The sequence below is a fragment of the Dermacentor albipictus genome, chromosome 8 (genome assembly GCF_038994185.2).
Source record: "Dermacentor albipictus isolate Rhodes 1998 colony chromosome 8, USDA_Dalb.pri_finalv2, whole genome shotgun sequence".
In the NCBI taxonomy this organism is placed as follows: domain Eukaryota; kingdom Metazoa; phylum Arthropoda; class Arachnida; order Ixodida; family Ixodidae; genus Dermacentor; species Dermacentor albipictus.
Window position 1 is genome coordinate 48075997 of NC_091828.1, and position 12005 is coordinate 48088001.

The 12005-nt window shown below is 42.1% G+C and overlaps 1 long non-coding RNA gene across 1 annotated transcript; it reads right to left on the reverse strand.

Annotated features, from left to right (window-relative positions):
* Positions 1-352: 352 nt before the first annotated feature.
* Positions 353-10370, reverse strand: LOC135910201 (uncharacterized). The gene is made up of 3 exons (XR_010566934.1): positions 10154-10370; positions 8687-8751; positions 353-685 (listed from the first exon to the last, which is right to left on the reverse strand). It is a non-coding gene; the product is annotated as an uncharacterized lncRNA (long non-coding RNA).
* Positions 10371-12005: the final 1635 nt, after the last annotated feature.

Genomic DNA, 12005 nt, shown 5'->3' on the forward strand with positions numbered 1-12005 from the left:
CACTGTTGAGTCGTCTTTTTCTTGCACAAGAACAGCTGAGGCCATATTGTGCCATCTTCAGTGCGTTTGAAGAAAGTTTTTCAACACGCAAGAGCTTCAAGAAGCGCGAAGTTGGGCTAGTTGGTCGAGAACGTTGAAAGAATGGTCTGTTTGCAGCAGTTCATTGACTTATTCATAAATTTTCATGGCGCAATGGCTAGTTCTGGCCATGCTGGCAACAGTGGTGAATAAATTCAAAACCATTTCATGATGTACGCCTATGAATTCTCACGTGCTCCCTGTTTTCGGTACTAGGGCAGTCTTTTGCTGGCTTTTCCAAAACTAAAAACGACGTCTACATTACCTCATCAAGTGTCAGGACCAATAAAACAGCGATGGTCCAATCGCTTCAACTTTATTGTTTCTTCAGCAGGAAAAACAGATTCGTTCATTCCGTCTAAGCAAGAGTGAAAGCCTTGGAAACGCCAATGCACAAAAATGATTATATAGGTTGATCACTGTTTTCCAAATTATAATCCAGCAAGACGTTTTACGAATTCTATAATTTTTTGAACAATGGAAGCCCAATAGGGTTGTAACCCTTTCGCCATAGAACCCAGGTTCCATTCGCTGTCTGCTCTGCTTGATGCTTCTCCGTTACTGTCCACTTCTGATCCGGGGCGTCCCGATACCACGGCCAGCATGGCTGTAAACAAAAAGTGCATCCTGTGTTACATTGGCCACAAATCAGCTATCGCGGGCCATGCGACATTATAATTTTGTCTGAAACGTATGTATGATTAGAATACGTATGCGCATTAGGAAATCTTTTTTTTTCAGATTCCTAATTTGCACACACTATATATATCACCATAAGGCTTAGGCTTATACAATAAAGAATTATGGTACGAACGGAAAGAGACTTTCGTTGCTACATTTAACGCAAACGCGTTAAGCAAGTGAATCATAACAGATTCTATAAAAACAGCGTTCTTGCTTAGCGGCATGTTAAAAAGCTGCTGATTATCAAAATTAATTTGTAGCTCTGCTCTACAGCGTGCCTCAAAACATACTGTTCAGTTACCGGATGGTAAACCGCATAAATATGTTGTAAATAAACAAAGTGGTATCATGGTTTGCATGAGCCACCTTGTCTTCTGGTGCGTATGAACTTTGTTGGTTCTAACAGCTCCAATTAATTCACCAAATTCAGGCCGACGCAACCTGGTTTCATCTGAGTTTTTCTCCCGGTAGCTTTAATGATGTAAACTAAGTCAACAAACATTTTGTCCTTTGAATGTGCAAAACTGTAAGTCATATCCTGGACATTTAGCTGAATTAGTCTCGTATTTCATTTCGCTGTTATGCGTTTTTGTTATTTCATACCTCCTTTGCCACATGCCGTGTAAAGAAGGGCCTCATATCCAGCCCAGCAAATTACTAGGCTTTTGTCTACAGTCATTCCCAAATCTGGGGATGAGAAAGCGTGATTCTGAGGTTTCATAACATAAAGTGTCTTAATATCTATATCGCGAGTCCAGCATGTTTGTCAGGTATACGGAGCTTTAGGTACCACAAACGTTCGGATGTGTCGGTATCATGCTTTTTGGGTATTCAATTATGTCCATCTTCATAATGTAGGGGCAAACCTAATCGGTCATGAGCTACTACATAAAATAATAACTTGCTTCCGATGCGTTGTAAAATTTAGCACAGAGACAGCGGCACTTTGCCGGTCACGGTGTTTCGCAAGTGGAGCGATTTACCAGGGACTGATATTCACGCCAGTGTCACTTTCTTGTTTTTGTAACAAGGTTATTTCAACCTTGCAATGGTTTGTGCTGTCGGTAACAAGAAACGTATTTATGAAGCGGCCAGCATTGGTATAATTAGGTTAGGATGACGTATTCTAAATCAATTTTCTTTCGTGATCTTCGAAGATGCATAAGAACACCGTCATAATGTCGCTAGTGTTTCACAGGCCACTGATGCCACATGGCTAGTCGGAAATGAAACTGTGGCAAGAACAATGGCAACAGAGCAAGCGTTCCGAAATTTAAATCGCTTTGTGGCACAGGTGAGCACCCAATACACTTAAGTTTAAAGGGAAATCAACAGACTTTTGGAAAGACCTGCATACTCTGAGATAATGTACAGAGATTTCTCATAATCTTGAGACGCACCCCCCCCCCTCCCTTTCCGCCCACTTCAAGCTTGACAGAAATCAACATATCAGCAATGAGGGCACCCCACTGTTAACTTCTGAGAAAAGGCTTGTACGCATGCATTTTCGTGCGTGGGTTAGCGCCATATCAGCAGTTCAAAAGTAAAAACAAAACACGTACATTTGTTAGCATAAAGACTGACCCCTTAAAGCATGATCTTTTTAAATTCACGCAGAAACTTCTCTGGGAGCTGCCTTCGTATGCGTAAGTATTGTGCGCTTCCTCATCTCCATCCAGCCCGACCTCATTATCAATGTTATGAGATCCGACCAGTATAAACCTCGTGTTCCTTATCTGTAGCTATCAACCTTATCGAACATCATCAGACCCTTATCAACTCTTATCGGCCCTTATCAACCTGGATGTCCGGCGAAGATATTGCAAAAATACTACCTTTGCTGAGAGCGGTATTCGATGCTTTATTGAAGGTTCGGATGCTTCTTTTCAGCATGTTCTTTATTGAAACGTATGCTATTGAAACGTATGCTATTGAAACGTATGTTGTGTGTGTTGCATCGAGAGAGAGAGAGACAAACAAGCTTTAATGACAAGCTGAAATGTTGGCCTGGCTGTATGGGTGATTTTAGTGAATTTATGCACTGTTTGATGAGCACTTGTAACCTCTGCCTTACGGGGTATAAAGGTTTGTATTAATTGCTTGCTTACGGAGGTATGAGCGATTACTTACGGGGTTATGAGCCATTGTTTTGGGGGTATGAGCCACTGCATTCGGCTTACGTGACGGACGCACAAGATTCTCACTGGGTTCGCATAGAAATGCTCCCCATTTAAATCTAAACAAGCCTGCGTTTATGCCAGATTTCACTAAACAAACCTCCCTTTTCTAAACAAACGCACGGTTGCAGTTATGAGCCAATATGGTGGTGTATTATATACGTGTCACATACACCATGAATATACTGATATATTTTATGACTATGTAAATAACAGAACTAAAGGGCAGAAAACTTGCAGAACACGACAAAAATAAGAACAAAAGTTAGACACATTGCTTTAAAGGGCCCCTCACCAGGCCCCATAGCAAATTTTGGCCATACGCTGCAAGCTGTTAGATGTCCTCTAGGGAGCGCTCTGCAGCAAAATATTGTTCAAATTGGCTCATTAATAGCCGAGATAGAGATATTTCATTGCCGCTATCCTATGATTTCAACAGGCGGGTTCACTCCAGAAGCTCACTCCAGTCGCTCCGTCTAGCCTCCGCAAGCAAAATTGCTTCCCTGCGTTCTCCCATACCGCACCTCGAGGATCTCTTGCGCATAACTCACAGGCCCCGCCTTCATTTTTTTTTCTTTTTTTTCAGCGCTACGCACTTCCACTGACAGCGTCGCGCACGAGCAGTTGTGTGGTTGCAGAGCGCACAATTTTGCGCGCTCTGCACAAGGACGCATGACTAGCGGTATACTTTAGTGCTACGCGAATACTGAGGAAGAACAAGCGGATCGCAGAACATGTTCTCGCGCTGGAACACGGTAGAAAATGGCATAGCTTCGGTACCTGCGCACGTGACCTCACCACCGTTGGAACAAGCAGACGAAGCGGAAGTACATCCCTCTTGCTTCGGTGAGAAGTAAAACAAAACAGACAATGCAGACATTCCGTTTGTGTATTTAATTATTTTTCTAAACTTCAATACGTCAATTCAAGCAACAGATCACACAAATAACAGATGGTGCCTTGAATAATTCTCGAATTATTGCGTCACCACGAGCGGTGTCACACTGCGGACCCGAGTACGTCACCGTGCGGCTTGTAGCGCAGCGGCCACGATGAAAAGAAAAGACGGGGTTCGGATTGAAATTTCGGGCCTTTCCACAGCGCTTAACGATGTAATTCTTTGTAACACAATCGTTGGCGCGCATTGTATGCTCTGCGCTTGTCAGCTTAAAATGGCCAGACCTGATGAGGTGCCCTTTAAGAAAGTGAGTATTTTTCCCAGTTACAACTATTGCAAGTTTAATAAAAGTTGACAACGACGTCCTTGTTTGACTAATTGTTAGCCTAAATATCTAGACAGGATCACTTAGCGGCCGTGCTTCTATGTTGTCTTTTTTTTTTTGCTTTGTACAGTCTATAGGTGCTCGAACCAAGCAGCCAGAAGACATATCTCCTCTTCTGAGCGTTATTTGTTGCTACTGTTATTAGCTCTTGGAATGTGGCAGGCCCAATGATATCTTTATCGTAAACGCTGCGGGAATTCTCGTTTTCTTAGCAGTTATGCACGAATAATGTAGCTAAGAAAGAGTATAGCCTGCATAAGCATTATATCTGGCTCCATATTGGTTGTTTCACAAAGAAGCACATCCTTGTATTATCTGCACATCGCATGCCTACATGCATCTAATATGATAGAGCATTAGCTGGTTGCTGAGAACTGAAACATGGGTGAATTCTTATCAATTGATAGTTTCGGTTGCGAACATAACACACGGATGAGAAGGAAGAAATGGGTGATACGAACGGTTTTCATTTCCTAGCAATGACATAACTTCTTTTCTGTCTTGTGGGGACCGTGTTCATGGCTAGATTTCTGCGTTGATAGCTGCATTCGAGCGGCCTGCACGTATTTCCGTCCTTCCTGCATTGTTGTCCTTTCAACTTTCAGCAGTTGTTTATTGTATGTTAAGGTCTGTGTGACCACATCACTGCCTGACATAATTTGTGCAAGTGATAAATCCGATATTATCGATGTCCTGCAGTATTTACGCTTGTTGCATGGAATCAATGTTAATTAATAACGGTTCCAGAAAGGTGCCTTGCGGTACCCCATGGTTCGATGTGAAAGAACCGAATTCCTGTCAGTCCAAGGATTTGGAAAATGATCGGCAGCACGAGAACTAGCGCGCAATTTTCATCACCTGGAGCAGTAAGTCGAGTTTTTTCAAATTCCGTATAGATAGTATCGTATAGTACATTATCACATGCTTTGGCTGTGGCAGTAGCCCCTCCAGTTTTCACTAAATTATTTTAAGGTGAGACATGCAGGGTTTCATTTGGCAGTATATCTAGGCCATGTTCGGTACTTAAATACGGTCTGAATACGATATGAGAAGGTGATATGTATAGATGTGCTCGAGCCACTAGGAAAGTCCAGTAGCCAGCGTTGGCACAATTTGAAGATTGCTGCTTTCGAAGAGCTGACCGGACCAAGAACTTCGAAGCGTGTCGGCGTCTGATAACCTGTTTTAGATTTGAGGAAATATACTGCACATAATTTGCTATTAAACTGTGTCGATGGGAATATCCACATTCGAGGCCAAATTTTAACGATAACCAACAAGTAGTTTCGGCTGCAGTGTTCTGTAACTAAATGGATGGTTTAGTCACCACTTTCTCGTATGCCAAAAGAGAGTTGTAATGAATGACAGTCTTTCCACAAGACCCGGCCTACGAAGCAGAGCTAACCAGCACCCCTCACAAGAACATGAATTTAATGCTCAGCAGACGTTATGACTGGACGCATGCAGCGCTTCTCCGTTCGTGAATAATATCGATCGAGGCAAAGAAGTAGCTTATTGTATTCGTGTATGAGTTCGCAATTTTCCTAAGCGTGATGACGTTAGACAGTTCTTCCTGTTAAATTCATGTATTCTAACGTCGTCTACAATTCTTTCCACCGGAGTGATGAAGCGACAAGCTGACTCAGTCGGTGAATTTTCGTGTAAGTTTACAAATTGTGGGTATTAACCTCCGTCACAGAACCAATCCACTAAATGTGGTCACACATTTTTGTGTTACTTATCAGGTAAAGTGCTCCAAAAGCGTTCATCATTCTGTTCCTTTATTGAAGACGATGACGTCATCGTCAAGTCACCCATGTCGTCTGGCCATCTCGTCCTCGTGTTCTCCTTCGCCATACATAGAAAGTAAAAAAAAATTCAGGGCCTGTTCTGATTTCTCTTAAGAGGTAAACGGCGAAAGCCTACTCTTCCTTCTCTCTTCTCTTTCTCTTCTTTCATTTAGTCATTACTGCTCACTATTAGGTATTTTTAGTCATTTGTTATCAATTGTGGTCATTACAAGCCGTCAGTAGACATATTGGTCATATCATTTCACTCATTATTTTTTATTCATGTACCCTGAAGGCCCTTTTACAGGCATTACATAGGGGGTTACTTAACATTACATACCATATTACTGTAAATAAATAATGAAAACGAGCTCCATTTGCTGAGATCAGAACTGGATAAAACATACTGAAAAAAGTAGAACTAAAAGAGTAGTGTCAACAATAGAAACTAAACAATACTAAGCAGTCGGCACAATACAATTGTAACAGTCGGCGCGCAATAAGCATTTCAGTTTACAAACAAAAGCGTCGTGGCTATTGGCGGAAATGATTTTCGCAGGCAGCTTATTCCAATGGTAAATGGCAAGGAATAATGGCGAATGACGCATAAGGTTGGTGCGAGCGATCTTTGGTTATACTTTAAAGCCGTGGACTAATCGGTGAAAGATGCGATGGGCCGGTTTGATATGAGATTCTGTGAATGGCGCAAGATTGTTATAATATCAGTGAAAATACAATAACAGGGTAAGAAGTCTTTGCGTTTCCAGTGAAAATAAATTTAGACACGATTTGATACCAGTAATGCTGGATTAGCGTGAGTACTTCCTTGTGTTAAACCTAGCGGCTTTATTTTCCAATGATTCGAGTTTCCCGGCAAGGTATGCTTGATGCGGGTTCCAGATGATGGCGGCGTATTGCAATTGGCATCTGACTGAAGTTGTGCATGCTAGTAGTTTGGTTTCCTGATTTGCGGAATGTAAGTGACGCCTAATGAAACCCAGGGTCTTCGACGCTTTGGTGGTGACATAATCAATGTGTTTATGCTATGCCAGGTATGAAGAAGTAAGAACGCCTAAGTATTTTTCGGCCGGAACTTTCTCGATGGCCATGTTATTGAAAGAATGCAAGGAGGAAACAGTCAGTTCAGTTGTGGTAAATGTTACAGCTTTTGTTTTGGAAACATTCATCTTCATCTGCCATTGTTCACGCCACATAGCGAGTTCGTCAAGCTCGGACTGCAAGGCATTAGTATCATACGAGTCAGTGATCTTTCTGTGGATAACACAGTCGTCGGCAGATAGTGTAATAGAAGAAGTAAGGTTGCTGCTTAAGTCATTAATATAAGTAAGGAAAAGAATAGGCCCAAGCATAGAATCTTGCGGCACACCACACTTTACACGGCTTAGTGGAGAACAAGATTCATTGGCAGAAACAAACTAGTGTCGATTAATTTTAAAGAATTAACGATTCAGTTAAGCACATTATTAGTCTTTGCTGGTCGTTATTAAGCATTTTTATTCATTTTCAATGAATTGTAGTTGTTACAAGTTGTCGTTAGACATATTGCTGATTTCGTAGTCATAACTAGTCATTACAAGTAATTTCAGTTATTGTTAGTCATTACTGGTCACTACTAAGCATTTTTAGCCATTTGTTATTACTTGTGGTCATTAGAAGCTCTTGTTAGACATGTTGGTCATATCATAGTCATTAGTAGTCATCGCAAGTCATTTCAGTCATTATTAGTGTTTACTGGCAATTACTAAGCATTTTTAGTGATTTCTAATCAATTGTAGTCGTTACAATTTGTCGTTAAACATACTGGTCATTTCGCAGTCATTAATAGTCATTACAAGTAATTTCAGTCATTATTAGTCATTACTGGTCATTACTAAGAATTTTAGTCATTTATAATCATTGGTATTCGTTACAAGTTGTCGTTTGACATATTGGTAATTTCATAGTCATTACTAGTTATTACAAGTCATTACCGTCATTGTTAGTCCTTACAGCTAACTAGCAAGCATTTTAGTCATTTGTAATCAATTGTGGTTATTAAAAGCCGTTGCTAGACCTATTGGTCGTTTCGGAGTCTTTAGTAGACATTACAAGTCATTATTATTCATTATTAGACTTTGTTAACATCTAACAATCTCTATTATAACGTTATTATTCACTCACTGGCACTATCAGTCATTTTTCATTCTTTAATCTGTCTTTAATCTGTATGAACGCCTGTAATCTGTCTTCATATGGCGGGATGACGCTTCGGTGGGCACTCCGGCGGTCAGGTCTGCTGACACTAACTTCACCGTGAGGACTACAAAGGCTTTCGCCTAAATGCTTGTTTGACACAACCGCAGTTGAATATCGTGGCTTTATGGCAATGCGCCTTTAGCTAATAGCTCTATTGCGCAGCTTTGCGTGATTGTAATTTGGGTTTGTCAGTGTACTTCAGGGGCTCCAACAGGAGGTGTAAAATTGTCCCGTGAAGACGTTGTTGCCATTATAAAAAAAATCAAGCGGGAATGGCGTTGTCTCCCTGATATCTTGCGGCTACTGCAATAAGTGAGATCAAGGCTGCAGGGAACGTTGGTGCCTGCAGGTCTTTATTCTTTTTCTCTTTCGTTCACGAAAACGTTAACGCAACCTCAACAAGACAAGGACGTCTTACCAAGCGTGATGACAGCCACGGCGAGTGTCTGTATTCTCAGGCAGCAAGGCATTTCTTGCAGTGATCTGCATAAAGAAGTCGAGAGGGTAAAATCACAACCTTGCGCCTTTTATTCTTGTATGACTTCGGCTAATGTAATGACTATTGAATAAAATCACCTAAAGCGTGGCGCAGTCCACCTTAAGAAAAGAATCGGAGGCACACACCGTGACCACGTCGTGCAATGCATATTTCGGCGTGCACAGTCTAAGCAAGTGAGAAATAAAATGCTGCTACTACAAATGAACTTCACCGGACACGTCCTCGTGTAACGTGACACCCCTTTCTGAGCTCAGTGCAATCCTGGAAATTTTGGCCTATTTATAATGTCGCAGTGCTACCTGGAGCATCTGTAAACAATAGAATAAAAGGTTGACGTAACGTAAATCGACAAAACTACATCGAAAATTAATCATATGGTATACCGTGCTGAAACTGCATTGTGAGCTACCGCAGATTTCTTGCTGTTTAGCCTCTATTGAGGCAGCAGCAACCATGCCTATGATGCGTCAGTCACTTAATTCATATGATTAAAACTAATCCACCAGGAACTACTGCCATTCATTTATTGCTTACTTTAATAATGAGTCAATCGCAGGAAAAAAGTTTTGATAGAATTCTAAAAATACTTGTCTTCGTCTTTGTAGCTCTGGATATCTAATAAAAAATTTGCTTCCATGGTATTATTTGAAGGCAAGGGCCCACTGTATCACATATTTAACGTTCATTATTTAAAAGCTTGAATAAATGAGCTAGCTGTTTGCAACAATAATATAAAGTATGGACTTCGTGGAAATCGAAAGATTGGTTCTCAAAAAGAGCGATTGTTGATGTTCCACTAGTTACAGCACGTTACTAGTCTTCAGATCCTTATTATTCATGAACATGCGAACGAATTTACTCCTGTTAGTAGTGCCTGCATCGCGTCCTGTGCGCAACTTCCGCACTTCATCTGAACGTTGTGAAGCAATTCATCATTCATCAGTTAAACAAGCGATAGTTAAAGAAGAGTACCAAAACAACTATCGGCAGTAGATTCTCAGGTTTCACGCGTCATAACCACCAAATTGTGAGGCATACCATTGTAGGAAACTCCGGATAATTTTTGAACTCCTCGACTTTCCTTAAGGTGCACCCAATGCACGGTACTTGAGATATAACCCAATCAAGAGATGAAGAACAGAAGAGAAACGTGGCACACACCACCACTAGTCGTTGTCTGTACCACGTATCTCCTCCATAGGTCGTCTTTTGTGTTGTTTATATCTCAAGAATGTTTGCCAACTAACCCAGATCCGAACTCTTCGGCAATGTAACATGGGCGTTTTTGCATACTATTGTCGGTCGCGTCCATAAATGAAATAAGGAGACCTGATAGACGAAATAACGCGGTTAAAAACCGACGATAGACCATTACTTTCATCTTACCGGTCAATTGATAGGCAATCGAGATGACTTCTTCAGTAACGGCTCTTGCTGTGTTCAACGCCGTCGGCTAGTTTTATAATGGGTGGCTGACAATTAAAGGTGACGCATTTTCCGACGAACTTTCCTCATACCGAACACGTGTAGGATGCAACATGCTGAAATTACTGCGTTGGTACTGTGGTGTGCGCAGGTTGGAAATTCCTATGACTTAGTCGAGGAGAGAGAAGGGAAGGGGGTTACTGGCGCTGTGAAGTAGATGAGGACTTCTAACGAGCGAAGCTAGCGAGGAAGTGCAGCTTTTAGCCGTTATTTTTTTAAGCGAAGCTTGTTTCTCTGTCTGTGCGACACACCGGGGATTTAGCGCATGTGCCATTAGGTGGGTATTTCACCAGACATATGGATATATAAAAACGCGATAAATGCGCCGGATGCAAGCTCCAACGAACGAGAGTTCCCAACTTTTTTTTTTTGCGAGAGAATTTAGCGACATAAAAATACACAAAAAGAGCATGCCAACGCAGTCTAAATGACGCAAAATTTTTGGGAGTTACCGAGGTAGCAGCTGCGCCGGATGACAAGCGCATACCCTCGTCACCTGTACCTGTCATCTCTCTGTGTCACGAGGACGTAGGTGAAGTATGCTTGTCGAGCGAAAAATGTGTGACACATACCTTAATGCACTTAAAGCGTCGCTCTTACACTTATTATCAATCCCTTTTTAGAGGGATTGGCCAAGCATCCCACCCCACCCACTGGTGCATAGGGAAGCATTATTATAAGAGAGAAAATAAACTGTTACTTTTGACCAAGAGAAGTGTTCATCGCCCATGGTGGAACCCGTATGAGAATTATATGAAAATTACGACAGAAATGACGGCCGATGGTAATGCGATTAGCGTTAGAGCAATATAGCGATACACCGCAGTTATGAAGTTGCGGTCATATACCATCTGTAGTGCTCGCTATGAGACTACCGTTGCATTGGTATGCGTTCTCATACCACGATGGTGTGACAACCGATTTATGATAAGACTTCCTGAAAACGACGCAATGACGAAGATGGCATGACACCAGCGGAATAATCACGATTGAATGACGGCGGCATGATTGCGACACAATGACGAAGGAATGACGTCAATAGATCGGCGACGGCAGTATGGCAATGATGACACGACTACAATGAGATTACCTCACTGAATTTATGACAATGCTAAAAAGACAGCGTGACGACGACGACATGGCCAGATCCGTAGTTAGAAGTTAGAATTACGGCAATTGAACAGTCGTGATCACATCACTGCGATGGTACGACAGCGCGTGCATGACGGCGACGCACCCACGATGATTACATGACAAGGGCATGAAGACGATGAGATCGTGACGTGTGTATGACAACAATGGCATTACATTGTGTGAATTACTAAGCCTGTGTGACGATGATGGCTCGACGATGACGACAATGCGATATTCACATGACGAAGCTTGAGTGACCACGTTGAAGCAACCGCGACAGCCTCATGACGGCCCGCACGCCCTACCTTGGAGGCAAGCTCCGATGGGTACAAAGACAAGGCGAGCCGAGATGACTGGTGGCTTCATGTACGCTGTCTTCCTGCGCGCCTTGTGTTGGGTGTTCTGTAATGTCAAGTTTAGGAGACGCGTCTAAGTGAGAGGCAAGCACGAACCTCTCATCTGCCTCCACTCTTCATCACGCCAGAGTTGTGACAGGAAGGGTTCGCGGTCATCGAGTGAGAGCTATTTATTTACCCGTGCGTGCGTGAAACCATACTTGTTAATTCAATAAGTAAGCGAATGTCTACTACAATTTAAATGGCAAATAAACTATGAACCA